We start from the raw sequence: 17,284 nt of genomic DNA, 5'->3' as shown, positions 1-17,284 counted from the left end.
GCACACTTGGTTTACAGTGTATTAGGGATGGAACCCACTGCTTTGTGTGTGCTAGGCAAGCAATGCCAACTGAGCTACACTCCTAACTCCATGAGTCAACGATAGTCTCCTCCATCCAAGAGGATGGAGCCTCTCAAGCTTGTCCCCTCTCAGATGCATACTTAGTCTGTTTGCTTTATATCTCATAACCAGGGGGAGCAAGCATCAGGTTCTGTGTTCAGATCCCTGAACAAAAGTAAAAGGGGGGCCTGGCAGCAGGTCTGTGACCCCAGCCCAAGGAAAGAGCAGATAAAGAGATGACTAGGGCTCTGGATAGACAGTTTACCCAATCAGTAAGCTCTGTGTTCAGTGAGGAGACACTGTGCCTCCACTACACACACACACACACACACACACACACACACACACACACACACACGTAATTTACCTCCCACCTTACTTTGTGAGAGGAAGTCTTCTCACTCAACCTGGAGCTCAATGAGCAGTGAGGCAGGCCAGGCAGCCAATGAGCTTCAGGGATATATATGAGATATAATAATATAATATAATATAAGCTATCTATCTATCATCTATCTATCTATCTATCTATCTATCTATCTATCTACCTATCTATCTATCTATGGAGCTATAAAGAAAGATAGCTTGTGCTGGCTTCTGGTTTCCACATGAATGTGCACACATGTGTGTTTGTACTAAACACCTTTGTCTACACACACACATGAACATACACAACACACACACACTCAAACACACACACACACTCCTCTAAACTGTAGATTCTCCCTTGTTTTTCAGGGCATGAAACCCTGTTTGCTATTTTGTGTTTTGTATTCAGGCAAAATAACCACACATATACAATAATAAAGGTAAAAAACTTCATGTCCCCTTGGAACCTCTAAGTGAGACTTTACAGTGAAAGTCTTCGCAGGTGTAACTGCTTAGGACCCTAAGACAAGATATCCTTGTTTCAGAGTGAGCCAGGGGGCTGGTATAAGAAATGAGGGTGCCAAGAGACATTAATGAGAAGGATGTACAAAGAAGAGGCAGAAACTAGAGTGAAGGGGAGAGTTCTAATGCTAAGGTCCTGTTCCCCAATTGGTTCTTGACTTGTCAGTAAAGAAAGCTGGGGCCCAATTGGAAGGTGGATTCTGGGTGGAGGAAAAGGCAGACACAAGGGAGGAGAGAGAAGCTTTCTGCCATGCTTTGGAGGAAGAAGAATGCAGCAACCGTGTGAGGTCTCAGGGGGAGCTGGGGCCTGTGGCCACCACTACAGGCAGGTGGCCAGGGATGTTTGACAGAGGCTAAGTGGGACTGGGCCACTGAGGTTTAGAGCAGGTGGAGAGATGGAGGTAATAAATTGGTAAGGGCATGCTTTTCCAGGCGGGAGATATCAGCACCCAGCAACTGTGCCAAGAAGGTGAGTTGTAAAGGAACAAACTCTATGTGTGTGTGTGTGTGTGTGTGTGTGTGTGTGTGTGTGTGTGTGTTTTGTCCGAGGATTCAAGGGAAGCCAGGTGGGGGCTGGTAGCTCTGCAGATCCCAGAGCAAAAGACAATAGCAAAAAAGTACATGCTACACTAGAGTGATTCTGTCACAAGCTGGTACCAGCTGGGAGAGGCGTAAACATTCTTCCCTAGCATGCCAGAGTGGGGCATGGACCTGCAGGCCTCTCAGATGCACAGTTATGCTTTCTAGAATATTCTCTCTCTCTTTCTCTTATGTGTGTGTGTGTGTGTGTGTGTGTGTGCGAGAGAGAGAGAGAGAGAGAGAGAGAGAGAGAGAGAGAGAGAGAGAGGGAGAGAGAGAGAGAGAAAGAACAGATTCTTTCTCCAGATAACTTGTCTCCTTGGATACTAATACAGCTGGATTAAGCCTTCTGAAGAGTAGAACCTGATTTGAACCCTCATAAACACACTTTCTGACTTGAGGCAAGCTTCTGGGTAAAAAGGGTAACTCAGGCTAAGGAAAACATATGCAGCTGATTAACTCTTTCTTCTTGGGGACCATCATCCAATAAGTGCAAATGTGAGTCTTGAGACTCTTATAAGATTAAGCTCTCATAGGAGGATAGAGTGAGCAGGGTCACAAGACCCTCACCTGAGATCCCAACCACTATGTTCCTCTGTCCCCCTGCCAGATGAATGAAATCCTGCCCCAGAATCATGTGGTCTAAGGAGATGGTAGAGCAAGCAGAGGGCAGCTGGATCCTTGAAGGAGAGGCTCCTCTTTGCAGTTTTCATGACAGCATCTTCCATGCTCAGATGGGACTTCTTTAATGATGCAGCTGTTTTGGGAGGTCACCCACTCTTTTGTAAGTAACTCCTCATCCATATTTCAGGAAGTAATCTCAATAAACTCATAGTTCACCAAGATAGACCTGTATGACTCTCTGTCATGGGTACTCTATCTAGGGACAACAGATGTTCCTTCCTCTCTCCCAAGAAAAAGTCACACAGCAAGTGTTCGGTGTCCAAGTTTATCCCCTGATTCATCCATGCACCCCCAACCCCAGTCTGTCCTAAGGGCTAAGAGAAGAAGGAAAGGCAGACAGATCCCATCCCTCTGCAGCCAGTCTAGAGATTTCCACCTGGAGAGACTGGCTGGACACATAGTGTCCAGAACCACAGGCACTTGCCTGATAGCCAAATCAAGGGCCATCAGGCACCTGGTTAGAGCTGATACCACAGAAGCATTCAACATTCAAGGGAAGTATTAGGGAGCAGCATCCAGAGTGGCAGGGTGTAGTAGGTATTTTAGGTTTCCTGAAATGGAGGCACTGTTCATTTATGGTTCAACCATTACCACCAAGCAATATCTGTGTGTGGTGGTTTGAATACACTTGGCCCAGGGAATGGCACTGGAGGTGTGGCCTTGTTGGAATGAGCATGGCCTTGTTGGAGTGGGTGTGGCCTTGTCGGAGTGGGTGTGTCACTGTGGGAGTGGGCAATGAGACCCTCCTCCTAACTAATTGGGAGCTAGTCTTCTCCTAGTGGCCTTCAGATGAAGATGTAGAACTCTCAGCCCCTCCTGCACAATGTCTGCCTGGTTGCTGCTGTGCTCCCACCTTGATGATACTGGATTGAACCTCTGAACCTGTAAGACAGCCCCAATTAAAGGTTGTCTTTTGTAAGAGTTGCCTTGGTCATGGTGTCTGTTCACAGCAGTAAAACTCTAAGATAACCAGGACAGGTGTGCCCTACTAAACACAAGCTGTAAGGGGGTTAGTAATTTAATTTTATAACCCTTTGTGACTTCCGTAAAAGGAAAAGCAAACATATTAATCAAAGCCAGTCACACATAGTGGCTTAAGCCTGTGACTACTGTAGGCAGGAGGCTAATGCAGGAGGGTTGTCATGAGTTGGAGGCCAGCATGAGATAGAGAGTAAAACAGTGTCTGGGCAGAAGGGGGAGCTCTCTTGGGATGACCTATGTCCTAGTTTCCCTTCTGCTGTTGTGATGAAATACTCTGGACAGAAACAACTTGGGGAAGAAAGGATTAACTCTAAGTACTTTGACTTTCGGGTCTCCGGCCATCCTTGAGAGAAATCAGGCAGGAATTTAAGACAGGAACCATGAAGAAATGCTGTTTGTTGTCTCATCGCTCACTGGTTCAAGTTTAGCCAGCTTTCTTCTACAACCTAGGATCACCTGCCCACAACCAGCACTAGTGGGTCTAGGTCCTCCTGTGCCAATTAACGATCAAGACACTCACGACACACAGACATGCCCACAGGCCAGTCTGGTCTAGGAGAATTCTCAGTCAAGGCTTTCCTTTCAGATAACCCCAGGTTGTGTCAAGTTGGACAGAGAACATAGTCCTAAGTCAGGCAACTGTAGATCTGTTTTGTTTTGTTTTCACTATAGAAAGAACATTTCAGGATCAAGGAGCCAGCCACCAACTGTGGAAGATACTAAAATTGTAGCTGGTAGCTCACAGCTGGCTCAGTGCTGCTGGTAAAGAACCAGGACCCCATACTCACAGAAGAGCCTGGCATGGCAGCAGGCATCAGTAACCCCAGCACTAGGATAGGGCAGACACAAACGATCCCAGGGCTCACTGCCAGCCAACCCAGCCAAAACATTGGGCTCTATATCTGCTGAGAGATCCTGTCAAAAAGAGAAGGTGGGAAGCCACCTAAGGAAGACACTCTGACAACAGCCTCAGGCCTCCACATGCATTCCTACATGGGTAAGCACACCTATGCACAGGTGCATGCAAACATACGTGGCACACACATACCCCAACTGCAAAAAAAGAGAGCCAAACAGCCAAGCCTATTTCTAAACTGACTCTTAAGTAGAGACACTAAGGTAAAATTTTAAATATGAGTTATTTTCAATGTTGGCAAAAATTTTTTTCAAGTATAGATACGGAAACAGACCTTTGCTCATTGCTGCTTGTAGTTCAAGGACAGTGTCTGAGGAAAATGTGTCTATGTGTATTTAAGATGTACAGATTGGCACTGTTTAAACTGTTGAAATCCTGTTTAATAATATATCTGATGAGAATGGTGTTAGCATTTTGTCTAAGTTCCGCCCCACAGTTACCTGGCAATAGCCAGGTGTGCCTGACTCACTATAAAGGGGGCTGCTTGCCCCCTCTGCTCTCTCTTGCTCTTGCCTTCTTGCTCCTGCTCTGTCCCCTTGCCCCTTCTCCCCTCCCTATCCACATGTTCATGGCTGGCCTCTACTTCTCGTCTCTCTCTCTCTCTCTCTCCCTTTCTTGGCCTCTACTACCCTCTCAATTCCCCTGCCCTGAATAAACTCTATTCTATACTATACTGTCATCCCTAAGGGGGAAAGAGATGCCTCAGCATGGACCAGCTGAGACATCCCCTTCCCCACACCTCACCACATATCCACCAAAACATATCCCCTCCCTCTTTATCTCTTTATAAACACATCAGATGGGGAAATGGTTCTGAAGTTAAGAGTACTGGCTGTTCTCCCAGAGGTTGTGAGTTCAATTCCCAGCAACTACATGGTGGCTCACAACATTCTATAATGAGGTCTGATGCCTTCTTCTGGAGTGGAGGGATGCATGCAGGCAGAACAGTGTCTACACAGTAAATAAATAAATCTATAAAATAAAATAAACAAAAGAAAATAAAATAACTGTACCCACTTGTCGGGTCCTGCACTGCTCTCCACACCGATGGGTGGGCACCTGGCTGTGGCAACCCACAGGATCCCAATCCACAGGGGTGGGAGGGGGCAGTACCATGGGTTCTCAGTCTCGGACATCCCAGACACTGCTGGATATCACAGAAGAGCTGAGAACGAAATGGGGACCCCAGGGGCAGCTCAGTCAGCCCCGGGGCCAAAGGGAGAAAGGGGCAGGGAGAAAAGGGGGCACCCAGTGGTTCCCACCCAACGTGGCACAAGAGTCTTTGGTCTGGTCTCACAGCTGGAAACACTGGAAGACCTTCCTGCAGGAGACTAGACATAGCTCTTTAGGGAAAGGCCTAATCCATTGCTCTAGCACGGTAAGTCTAGATGAAAGGAGGCAGTCCATAGTTCTTGGCTTTATTGTAGAAGAGAGGGAGAGAGACAGAGACAGAGACAGAGACAGAGACAGAGACAGACAGACAGAGACAGAGACAGAGACAGAGACAGACAGAGAGAGGGGGGGGAGAGAGAGACAGAGACAGAGACAGAGAGGTGAGAGTAAAGACAAGAAAAGAATAAGAAGTTAAGAGAGAGAAGAGGGGTCAAGCAGCCCCTTTTATAGTGGGCTGGGCTACCTTTCTGTTTCCAGGTAACTGTGGGGAGGGGTATACCTGGCTATGGTCAGGTGACTGTGGGGGTGGAATCCTGCCAAAATACTGAGAGCTTGGGGCATTGTCTAGCCATAGGATAATGGAGTGAGGGCTCGTGGTGTCAGCAGCCTAATGTCTGGGGGCGTAGCTTACTGTTCTGTCCCTTGTAGAATTCTCTACTAGGTCTCCGGAGTAAGCCTTGCTCAACCAGAACACATACTGCCTTTTACGGTCCAACACCTGCTGGAGAATCCAAGTGTGTTCTTACAGCATACAATGGCAGAACTTGGAAAGAAAAGATAAAGGATCAGCAGCGGGCTGTAGAAATGGCTCGGCCCCACTCAATGGCTGCTCCTCCAGGAGACCCAGGTCCAGTTCCTAGCACCCACAGAATGATTCACACCAGTCTGTACTTCCAGGAACAAGGAATCCGAGGTCCTCTTCTGGAATCCATTGTACCAGGCATATATGTGGTACGCAAACATGTTTAGGTAAAACGCCTATACAAATAAAAACAAATAAATCTTAAACAGTTTGTAACCTTTTATAAAATAAAAGGCCAAGGCCAAGCTGGGTGGTGATGGTGCACACCTTTAATCCCAGTACTTAGGAGACAGGGAGACAGATCTCTGTCTGTACAAACCCTCCTAGCACCCTGTGAACAACCTACAGCCTCTGCTGCCCTTAGCTGTGCACATACCAGCTTTGTTCTCTGACGCAAACACACCCAGAAACGAATTCCTACCTCCTCCCTGCCAGAATTACAGAAAAAGGACCACATGGCCTAGACTAGGTTAAGGTACCTGCCTCTGAGTGAACTGGTAGACATGTTCCCTACTCTAAGTCTTACGCCTATGCAAAAGTGGATGCACATAAGATTAAAATCAAAAGTATCTTGGGAAGGGAGCTAAGGTGTACATAAGCCTGCCAATCAAAACAGAAGCTCTTGTGCCATACCCTTGGCAGTCAGACTCCTCTGAACCCCGCACAAGCCCCAAGCAGTAGTCACAAAGCATAGCTCTTCCTGACCTGAGCTATCTATCACTCCACTCCTGCTACTTTGCAATCCTGAATCATCCTTGGATACCTCCATCCCAGACCCGTAATCCCCACTGACCAGCAGCAACAAGCACACGTTCATAATCAGAGCCCTGTGCCACATCTCTGTGTGTGGTCCAATTCTCACTTCCTAAGATCACTGTTATTTGCATTTCACATGTGGAGAGAAAACTCCTTCCTACAACATATGGTTGAGGACATACAGAAAATAAGTAAACCGAAAGATGCACACAGGGTAGCCCTCACTGTCCTGGAACTCACTCTATAGACCAGGCTGGCCTGAAACTCAGAAATCTGATGCCTCTGCCTCCTAAAGTACTGGGATTAAAGGCGTGCGCCACCACTGCCCACCACATCACTAAATTTTTAAATCACACTCTGAGAAATCATTTTCTGAGAAAATACTAGATGCTCGCTGTGAGGGGCACTTCACTAGCTAGAGAATGTGCTCTTTCTTGTGAGTTTGGAGCATGCAGGTGGCTTGTCAGAGGACAGTTAACAACCTTGATGATACAGCTGAGGAGATTGACCTCAGAAACCACTGTTAAGACCGCTGCAGTCTGTGAGACACAGCCGGCAAAGCTGCTACTCAGCTAGCTGGTGGTACTACGATATTCTAGTCACCGGGGTTATTTTAAGATCGGTTCTGTGACCCCTTTGAAACACTCCAGGGCTGGGGTACTGTGTGCACTACACACACTTGAGAAATGCTTACAGGACAATACTGCTGTTCCAAATGAGCTCACGGACGACACCTATGCGGGAGTCTGTGAGGCTGAGAAGACGTGTGGGTTCCTCGAGAACATGCCCTGCTGGCAAGCATTTTCACAATTCCGTGTTCATAAAACAACTAAGGGTGGGAAGCTCCAACTTACGTTCTTCCCTCCGGAGTCAGCAGCCTGAAGGCTCATCCCAGCCACCAACGGGAACAGGAGCTTTCCTGTGCCCACTGGAACAGAAAGCCTTTGTTGCAGGAATTAACACCCCCACCCTGAGAACTTTGAGTTCTGGGAGCTACTTTGCTGATGGCAATGGTGTTGCCATAGTTACCAGGCTTGCCCTCCACGGTGGATCCTTAAACCTTGATAAAAAAAAAAAAATCAGGAAAAAAATAAAATTCAAATTGAACTGCAGACTACCAAATTAGTTTCTATGACTAGTTGTTGCTATCAAATACACAACAGTGATTTAGCAGAGGGAAGATATATAGCTGGGGGCTGGGAAGATGGCTCCCCAGTAAAGTGCTTGGAGTGTAGGAGCCAGGCCTGGAGTTTGGACCCCAGCACCTATGCAATATGTAAATACCAGTGCAATATGGTGGCCACCTATGCTCTGTAGGCAGAAACAGGATCCCTGGAGCAAACTGGCTAGCTAGGCTAGCCAAACTGGTGAGCCACCAGTTCATTGAACCACTGGGTTCAATATATCAATATATCAATATATCAATATATCAAGGAAAACACCCAATATCAACCCCAGCCTTCACATGCCTACTCCATGCACACACATATGCACAGACCTCTAAGCACATGTGTGCCCAGACACAAGGAAGCAAGCACACATATACACAAACATACATACACATATACATATGCATATCACACACATGCACATCTTGTTCCCACATACACATATGCACACACAGGCATACACACATACACACCACATATACACACATATACACTATGCACACATACACACACATATATATACCACACATACACACACATATACACATCATACATACATACACATATCACACATACATACACATATACACATGCACACATACACACACACATATATATACCACACATAAACATACATATGCACATGCATACCACATACACACACATATATATACTATGTATACATATACACATCATATATACATATACATATTTATACATAGCACACACACACACATGCACACCACACACACACACACACTATATGTGAAAATAGAACTTTGCAAAGCCATCTGTAGTTGCTTACCACATGAGTTTTCAACTGAGCAGCACAATGCATTGGGTACTTCCCAGTCTGAGATCTTGTGTAAAACAAGTGTAATAACTGGCGTGGGTAACCCCATTCTCGAAGAACCAAAAAGAGACCGCTGCAAAAGCATGAGGTTAATTTATTAATTGAAGCTGGTATACCAGGGTCATCTCTGTAATGGTGACCAGAGAGAGAGACCAAGAAGAAACAAGGCTCTAAGCTTTTATACCATTTCAGAACAGTTTTGCAACTTACAAAGTTACAATTTACAACATGGGTAGTTACACTTTATCTTGTTCATTGTTCTTTAGTTTCTATTGATCTTTCCTCCCGGTTAGGATAAGACACCTGTGACTCTCAGGAGGGGTGGGGGAGATCCTCTCTCCCTGGGGATGTCTCTTGGAAACTTGCATTCCTTGAGGATGGATGTTTGCTCAGTAAACTCTTCTAAAAACCCCCTTTGTCTTAAGGATAAGTAGACTTCCTTGCTGTCTGGCATTTTTATGGGGTATCTCCATTTGGCTCAATTTCTACACAAGTTTACTTTTTTGTTTGCACTTTATGTTGGGTTCATTCTTGGATTTAAAAACATCAGTGGCATTTGACACTGGAGAATAATCTATGGTAGCTCCAGTACTTGCAAACAATGCACCTGTGGTGCAATCACCTTTATACTGACACGAGCTTTGTGTCCATTCCAAGTCTCTCCCAAGAAAAGAAGCCTCAGTGAAATAGAAATGCTGGGGAGATGGTTCAGTGAGTAAAAGGCTTGTTGGGCAATCATCAGGACCTGAGTTCAAGTTCTTAGAACCTACATAAAGCCAAGTGCAGTAGCGGCTATAGCCCAGAGCTCCTAGGGTGGGGTGCCATGAAAAAGCAGAAGAATCCCAGAAGCTGGTGGAGCAGCCAGCCTGGGGGACAAAACAGTGAACAACAAAAAGAGCCACACGGCTAGTCATGGTGGTTCAGTCAGGAGGCAGAGGCTCATAGATACCTCATAGAGGTAAAAGCCAGCCAAGGTTACTTAATGAAACCTTGTTTTGAGAGAAAGAGGGGGATTTGCAGGCCAAAGAGATAGCTGAGTGGTTAAGAGCATTTGTTGCTCTGACAGAGAACCCAGGTTCTCTGCATCCACATGGCAGCTCACAATTCCTTGCAAGTCTGGTTCCAAGGAATCCAAGCCCCTCGATTCTGACTCCACAGGCATCAAGCATGTGGTACACAGACATACAAGCAGGTAAAACACTCATACATATAAAATAAAATAAAGAGACCCTCCCTTTCCTCAAAAAAGTTTATGGTAAGGGCAAACACTTGAGGTTGCTCCCCCTACCTCACAACACACACACAAAACAAAATATTTTTAATTACTGATACTGTTAGGTAAGAATTAATAGTGACCAATCAAAAACTATAATTCTAATCTAATAGCCATAAATGCTTTTTTAGATCATAACTACTTATGAGAAAACACAGTTGTGCTACCTTGCAATGGGTGGTTACTTTCAATTGACAGCTTCTCTGGGTTTGGAGTCACCTCGGAGACATACCTCAGACATGTGAGTGAGTACACTTCCTGAGAGGTTTGACTGAAGAGGAGAGATAGCATATTTCAAGGAACTGGAGTCTGGGATTGAATAGAAATGGCAAGAGGAGGAAGCAAGCTGAGCCCCAGCATGAAAACACAACTCCCATCTCAAAGGAGATAAGAGTTTTTATTCTGGAGTCAAATATGAGTGACCTTAGCCCAGGAACACAGCTTCAGGTGGCCCCAAATTCCATTCAAATATGGTAACAATTCGAAGATGTTTTTGTAGTAACAGAACAAAGAAAGTCATTCGTCAAGGCATTTCCAATACATTGTTGGGAGCATGGGGTAGGCACATTATGGTAAAGCAGGGGAACTCAGCTAGATGCCTTCAGTGTCATAGAATACTACTCTAAGCCCTTCGGTTGGTTGGCAGCTAGAGTTCTGTTCATTTCTTCCACAAGGATGCAGGAGGTGCACCAAGATGATTTATCTCTGAACCTGGAACATCTAAACCTTTCCACATCACTGCTGATCTAAGCCAGTAGGAGCTTTACAGCAGGTCAGTGGAATTTACAAAGTTGCAAAATGCAGTCTTTCTAAGTAGCTTTCTTCCACAAGCTCTACTTGTAGCTACACATGTCAAGCTTCACACTCTTGAAGCCACAATTGTTAGCTGCAGCTATCACCAAGCCTTCCTCTCCACCATGAACTATGTTCTCAAAGCATAGGCAAAAATAAACCCTTCCTTCCCCAAGTTGCTTCTCATTTATTTTGTCCCAGCAGAAAGAAAAAGGACTAATACAAGCCAAAAGGAAAACAGTGGAAAAAAGCACCAAGAACAGCACAGGACCTAAACAGAGAGCCTGTGAACCCCAGACTGTCATCAAAGAGGCAAAGTCACTCCAATATGCGTGTACATAGCAAAAAATGGCATAATACTATGACAGACTGAAATAAGAGCTTATGGTGTTTACATAAAACTCAGGCCAGTATGAGAAATACATAAGCCATCTGAGAGTACTGTGCCTAGAAGACAATGGCTGACCCACCCTTCAACTGAAGGCTTTGAGATCTAGTAAACCAAGACCTGGTAACGCCCCTTTCCTCCTGCCCTTTAATCTACAACAATCCATCCTTTTTACTTGTACTCTAAAGGCAGACTATGGTGGAGCCTGTTGCACCTGATCCTCAAAAAGAAAGGCCTGGAGGGCTCCTTTATACAGACTGTCAAAGCAAAGGCAGGGATGAGGCTGAAACAAAAAGCTCCCTCAGGGAAGGTCTAGTCACCAAAACACCTAAGACCTTCCCTCTTCAAAACGGGGCTTTCTGGACATCTAACCTGTTTCCTTCAAGCTCCAGATTTGAATAAACCTGTCTCCTCAATCTATTGGGTGAAAACACAATTTATGACCATTATCTACCTTGTAATTCTAGAACACTGTCAAAAGGTAAGGGTCTGATCCCCGGAGATACCCCTTTCTCAAAATGTCCCCGTGACAAACCAAAGTACAATTGCAACTTGGGGAACCTACAAGTCCATCCAGGTGAATTACAGAGCTTGAGTAAAGGTTCCCAGCAGTGCTAAACCCAAAAATCTCAAGCAGAAAAGACCAAATCCACAATTGTTCAGTTAAAGCAAGCTGTATTGGGGGGTGCATCCAGGACTGGACAGCCTGCTGTCTCTCCCTAACTCAAGATCTGTGAGAGCAGTCTCTGCTGGCCTCTTTAGGTCCTTTTTAAAATTTATTTATTAATTGGTTATTTGTTTATTTACATTTCAAATGTTGTCCCCTTTCCCAGGCTCCCTTCTGCATTCCTCCATTCCATCCCCTCTCCCCTTTGTATGTAAGAGGGTGTTCATCCACCCACTCCTGCCTCACAGCCCTAGCATCCCTGTATGCTGGAGCATCAAGCATCTACAGGACCAAGGACCTCCCCTCCCATTGATGCCAGATAAAGCAATCCTCTGCTACATGTATAGCTGGAGCCATGGACCCATCCATGTATATATACTCTTTGGTTGGTGGTTTAGTCCCTGGAAACTCTGGAGTGTCCAGTTAGTTCATATAGTTGTTCTTCCTATAGAGTTGCAATCCCCTTCCGCTCCTTCAGTCTTTCCCCTAACTGTTCCATTGGAGTTCCCTGGCTCAATCCCATGGTTGGCTGCGAATATCTGCATCTGTCTTAATCAGGTGCTAGCAGAGCCTCTCAGAGTCTTGAGGTCTTTTTTATAGGAGAGGTAAGGTGAGAGAGTTGGCGGTTGCACATCATTAAAAAGACAGTGAAAGGGAAGGAACAAGTGAAAGTAAGGCTATTCATCATGAGAACAGGAGCCAAGTAGTTTTACATCAGATCTAAGAAACAGGAATTCATTCTTAATTACAATTAGAAACCTTAACTTGCAATAACTTATCATGGGACACACAGGAACTTTTTCTTAACTGTCTTAACTACAAACAGAACCCTTAACCTTCAAGGCACATAGTCCTGTTTTGATCTCACACACACACCCCTTATGTTGTACTCTGATTCAAATCATTGACTCTGAAGCAGACATCCAGTTTCATTAGCAGACATTAGGATCTAATAACTATAAACATAATAGCACCCAGAAAGAAATTTATGTATCTAGCTAAGGCATTAATGTTGCAAGGGTGTGATGGTTTGTATATGCTTGGCCCAGGGAGTAGCACTTAATAGTGCCACTTAACAGGTGTGGCCTTGCTAGAATAGGTGTGTCACTGTGGGCATGGACTTAATACTGTCACCCTAGCTGCCTAGAAGTCAGTCTTTCACTGGCAGCCTTCAGATGAAGATGTTGAACTCTCAGCTCTGCCTGCACCATGCCTGCCTGGATGTTGCTATGTTCCCACCTTAGTGATAATGGACTGAACCTCTGAACCTGCAAGCCAGCCCCAATTAAATGTTGTCCTTTATAAGACTTGCCTTGGTCATGGTGTCTGTTCACAGCAGGAAAACCCTAACTAAGACAAAGGGTCAGCAGTAATTAGCAGAAGCAGAAGGGTCAAAGGCCCTGTGATGGCTGACATCATTCACTATCTAGGAGGACCCCAAAAATGAGATTGGGCACCAGCTATCTATTGCATCTCAGGTCCCCTTTTGCAATATTTCTGAGTGTCGGTGCCAGCCAACAAGGGTGAAGCTGAAGTAGAGAGGGCGACTGAATGAGAATGAGAGGACCACCGCTCTGCTGGCAATGGTAATAAACTTTAATGCGAGAAATCTTTTATAGAAAAACACAGTTAGGCTAAAAAATAGAATTTAACAACAATCACGTAGCACAGTTTCTGAGCACTTTCGCTCGGTAAAAGCATGTCCATTTCTTCATATCTTACAGTAAATACTGTTTCCCCATGCCCAGGTGCATGAGGTTTATTTCTTTAATCCTTGCACGCACAGCTCTCAGTAGCCTTGAATTACTTCCAAAACATCTTGGGTTCATGGAGCAGTTATGTCCTCAGCTGCAGGGAGATTATCAGAAGATGCCCCTCCTTCATGGAGCAGTCATGCTCTTGGCTGCCGGGAGATTATGTGAAGGTGCCCCTTCCTTGCCTTTCAGCAGGGGGGGGCCACCCCTAAATCTTCCCCTATGCTAAAGAACATTTCAACCACATCTGAGTACAACGAGATTGTCTTCAATGATTTCCAAGTGGTTTGTATAGAAACAACACTTTTCTCTTAAAGCTGTACAATACCTTCTTTCTCTACATAGAGCAGGTTCCCTATTACATTGTAGAAGTTGTTCAGCTAATGGATGTACATATTGGTAGATCTGGGCCTATTTGGTTTTAACAGGTACCTTTCCAGTTAGAACGCTGACTGGCACTATAGGTAACTATTTCGTCCCCTATGCTGGGAAGTTTCCTTTTGACTTAATACTCCAGCCTGTTGAGAAAAAGGAGTGATATACTCTCTTCGGTAGCTACTTCTGGCTGGAAACCAGGGAGTCATTGTCAGGGCCTAGGAAGACTGGAATACTAGTCAAAGGCTGGGAGGGATTCAGGCAATGAGGCATTCATCAGAAGCCTCTGGTTAGCTGACCCAGCTGAAGAGACAGGGAGGAATCATAGTAGTTGGACTGGGTCTCGCCAGCTTTCAGTAAATCCAGGGTTCAGAGCATTTGAGGCAATTTGTAGTCCCCAGCTGATGGTCTCTCGGCTGAATAGAGATCTGTTGAGACAGATGTAGACTAGGGACAGAAGTTAAAGTTTAGGAACTTAAAGAAAAATCTTACATTTGGAACTTTCTGGCCCATAGTCCTGGTAGTTGGGGCAGGGGAGGAGGCCCAAGATCAGGAGAAAGATCCCATCCTCTGGAATAGGCAGCTGGGGAAACAGGCTGTGCCTATCTGGGGTCCCTTTGACCTGTGAGAAGCAGATCCAAGTCTTACGAAGCTTGGGTCCAAGTTGCCTGAAGCTTGCATGAATTTATTGTTTACAAGAAGAGATAAAAGTTTTATATATATTAGCATTACCCCTGTTTCTAATCTTTATTAAAGGCCACACTGTTGAAAAACCAGCTAACAGGTGACTAAGAAATCTCAGTATAACAATAACATAGAAGAGGAAGGAAATTTGACACATTTCTGTCATGAAATATGAGGTGTGGGGTTATCTTGGTGGGCCTGAGCCAAGATGTACCACTGAGAAATTACACCAAGCAACGAATCTGCTGTAAAAAAAGGTTTACTGGGGGAGGGGACGGGAGTGAAGAGCTGGGGAAGGAGTAGAAGCAGACAAGTGGACGTGTGAACAGGCAGACAGACAGACAGGGTATAGAGGCCTGAGGGCAGCAGGCAAAGCAGAGAAGGAAAGAGAGGAGCCTTATGCAGAGAACAGAGAAAGGGAACACCTGAGAACAGAGAGGGAGAGAGGAGCCTTATGCAGAGAATAGAGAAAGGGAACACCTGAGAACAGAGAGGGAGAGAGGAGCCTTATGCAGAGAACAGAGAAAGGGAACACCTGAGAACAGAGAGGGAGAGAGGAGCCTTATGCAGAGAACAGAGAAAGGGAACACCTGAGAACAGAGAGGGAGAGAGGAGCCTTATGCAGAGAACAGAGAAAGGGAACACCTGAGAACAGAGAGGGAGAGAGGAGCCTTATGCAGAGAACAGAGAAAGGGAACACCTGAGAACAGAGAGGGAGAGCTGGGGCAGCTGGCGATCCTCCTTGGCATCCACAGCACCAACAGGCACACCCGGTGCACCTGGCACAGCAGTAGGTGTTGACAGCAGGTGATGATGTAAGCTGCTCCTAAGTCCCTGAGAGCAGGCCAGTGGAGTCACCTGTACACAAACAGTCCTCCCTTTTTGTTTAGTTAAAAATGAGGGGGCTGGTGAGATGGCTCAGCGGGGAAGAGCAGCAACTGCTCTTCAGAAGGTCATGAGTTCAAATCCCAGCAACCACATGGTGGCTCACAACCACCCGTAATGAGATCTGATGCCCTCTTCTGGTGCGTCTGAAGGCAGCTACAGTGTACTTACATATAATAAATAAATAAATCTTTAAAAAAAAAAATGAGGAACTAGGAAGGGGGTAATACTGAAGTAGCAATGGGCATTGTGTTCTTTAGATTGTATCCTGGTGTCTTGGGGCATCAACATCTTTGGGAACCCTCAGGAAATTGGGATGTTAGCTGTTTCACTCACAGTCCAGACTCTGTGGGACCATCAAGGGCTAGGGAAGTACAGGCCCAGCTGAAGCAAGTCTGTGAGGCTGGACCTGGGGCTAGCCGTTTTAAAGCTGGCCTGGATGCAGATTTTGAGGAAACACAAGGACTTGGCAGGATAGTGAAACAGATGTATATAAAACAGAAGATAAAGTTAAGGAATTTAGGAAGAAAAATTAGGGGGGGTACCATTATAGGCCCTTGTAGTGTGCAAGCATCTAATTGGAAAGTTACTATGGCCCTTAACATAATTGGCTGGTGCTGGGAATCATATCATAAACTTAATTTCTCTTCATTGGTAGTTGTTAGACAAAGGATGGGCTTGTAACCTGGGAGTGCAATTTTGTTGGGGGAATAACCTGAAGACGCTGGTCTTATTGAGGGTGTAACCTAGAGATGCTGGTCCTTTTGGGGATTAGCCTAGAGACTGGAGCTAGGCTCAGGTTTTGTTGGGGATAACTAGGAAACTAATGTTAGGTACCAGCCTCTTAGTTTACCTGAGTTCAAACTTAGGTCAGGTTCTCTGAAATGAAGTCCGAACTTAAAAGATTTAGCCTCTCAGATCCGTGTGTGTGTGTGTGTGTGTGTGTGTGTGTGTGTGTGTACAGAGTTAAATCTAAGTTAGATACACACATATATGTGTGGGGAGCCACAGCTGCCACCCTATATACATATATTTTGAACACCTGGTTCCGGTCAGAGCAGAGAGCATTGATAATCAAGCCCTTAGTTGGAGAAACTGAGTGCCTCCAGTTTGTGATGCAAGCTGGCATGAATTCCCGCAGCCTATTATGCTTTGCCACGTAGCTGATGCTGATTGGGACCAGGAAAAGTATTTAACCTGCAAAGGCTGAAGACTACTAGTTTCTACTAGAGAGAGGATTATTATGAGCCAGGCGGTGTGGCGTACGCCAGTAGTCCCAGCTACTCGGGAGGCTGAGAGAGAGAGAATAGAGATACTAGATGAGGGTCGTCAACTACGTAGGAGATTAGAGAGACTGCTAGAGACTACTACTAGAGAGACTAGATGAGATTAGAGATATTATTAAGAAGAAGTAAAAATAAGGGTTCCTGAATAAAATCTGCTTGGAGAAGGGCTCGTTTGCCTCCTTATTTCCGCTGGACGGAAAGGCGGCTTACATATATGCATATATATTCATGTATAAATGTTTAATTATAAGCCTTTTGTTATGTTTAAAGCCAAATATTTTTGCAGATTATATAGATTTTTCTGGTTTTTTTTTTTTTT

This window comes from Mastomys coucha, unplaced genomic scaffold (genome assembly GCF_008632895.1).
Source record: "Mastomys coucha isolate ucsf_1 unplaced genomic scaffold, UCSF_Mcou_1 pScaffold12, whole genome shotgun sequence".
Lineage (NCBI taxonomy): Eukaryota > Metazoa > Chordata > Mammalia > Rodentia > Muridae > Mastomys > Mastomys coucha.
Note: the sequence above shows the minus strand (reverse complement) of the source record.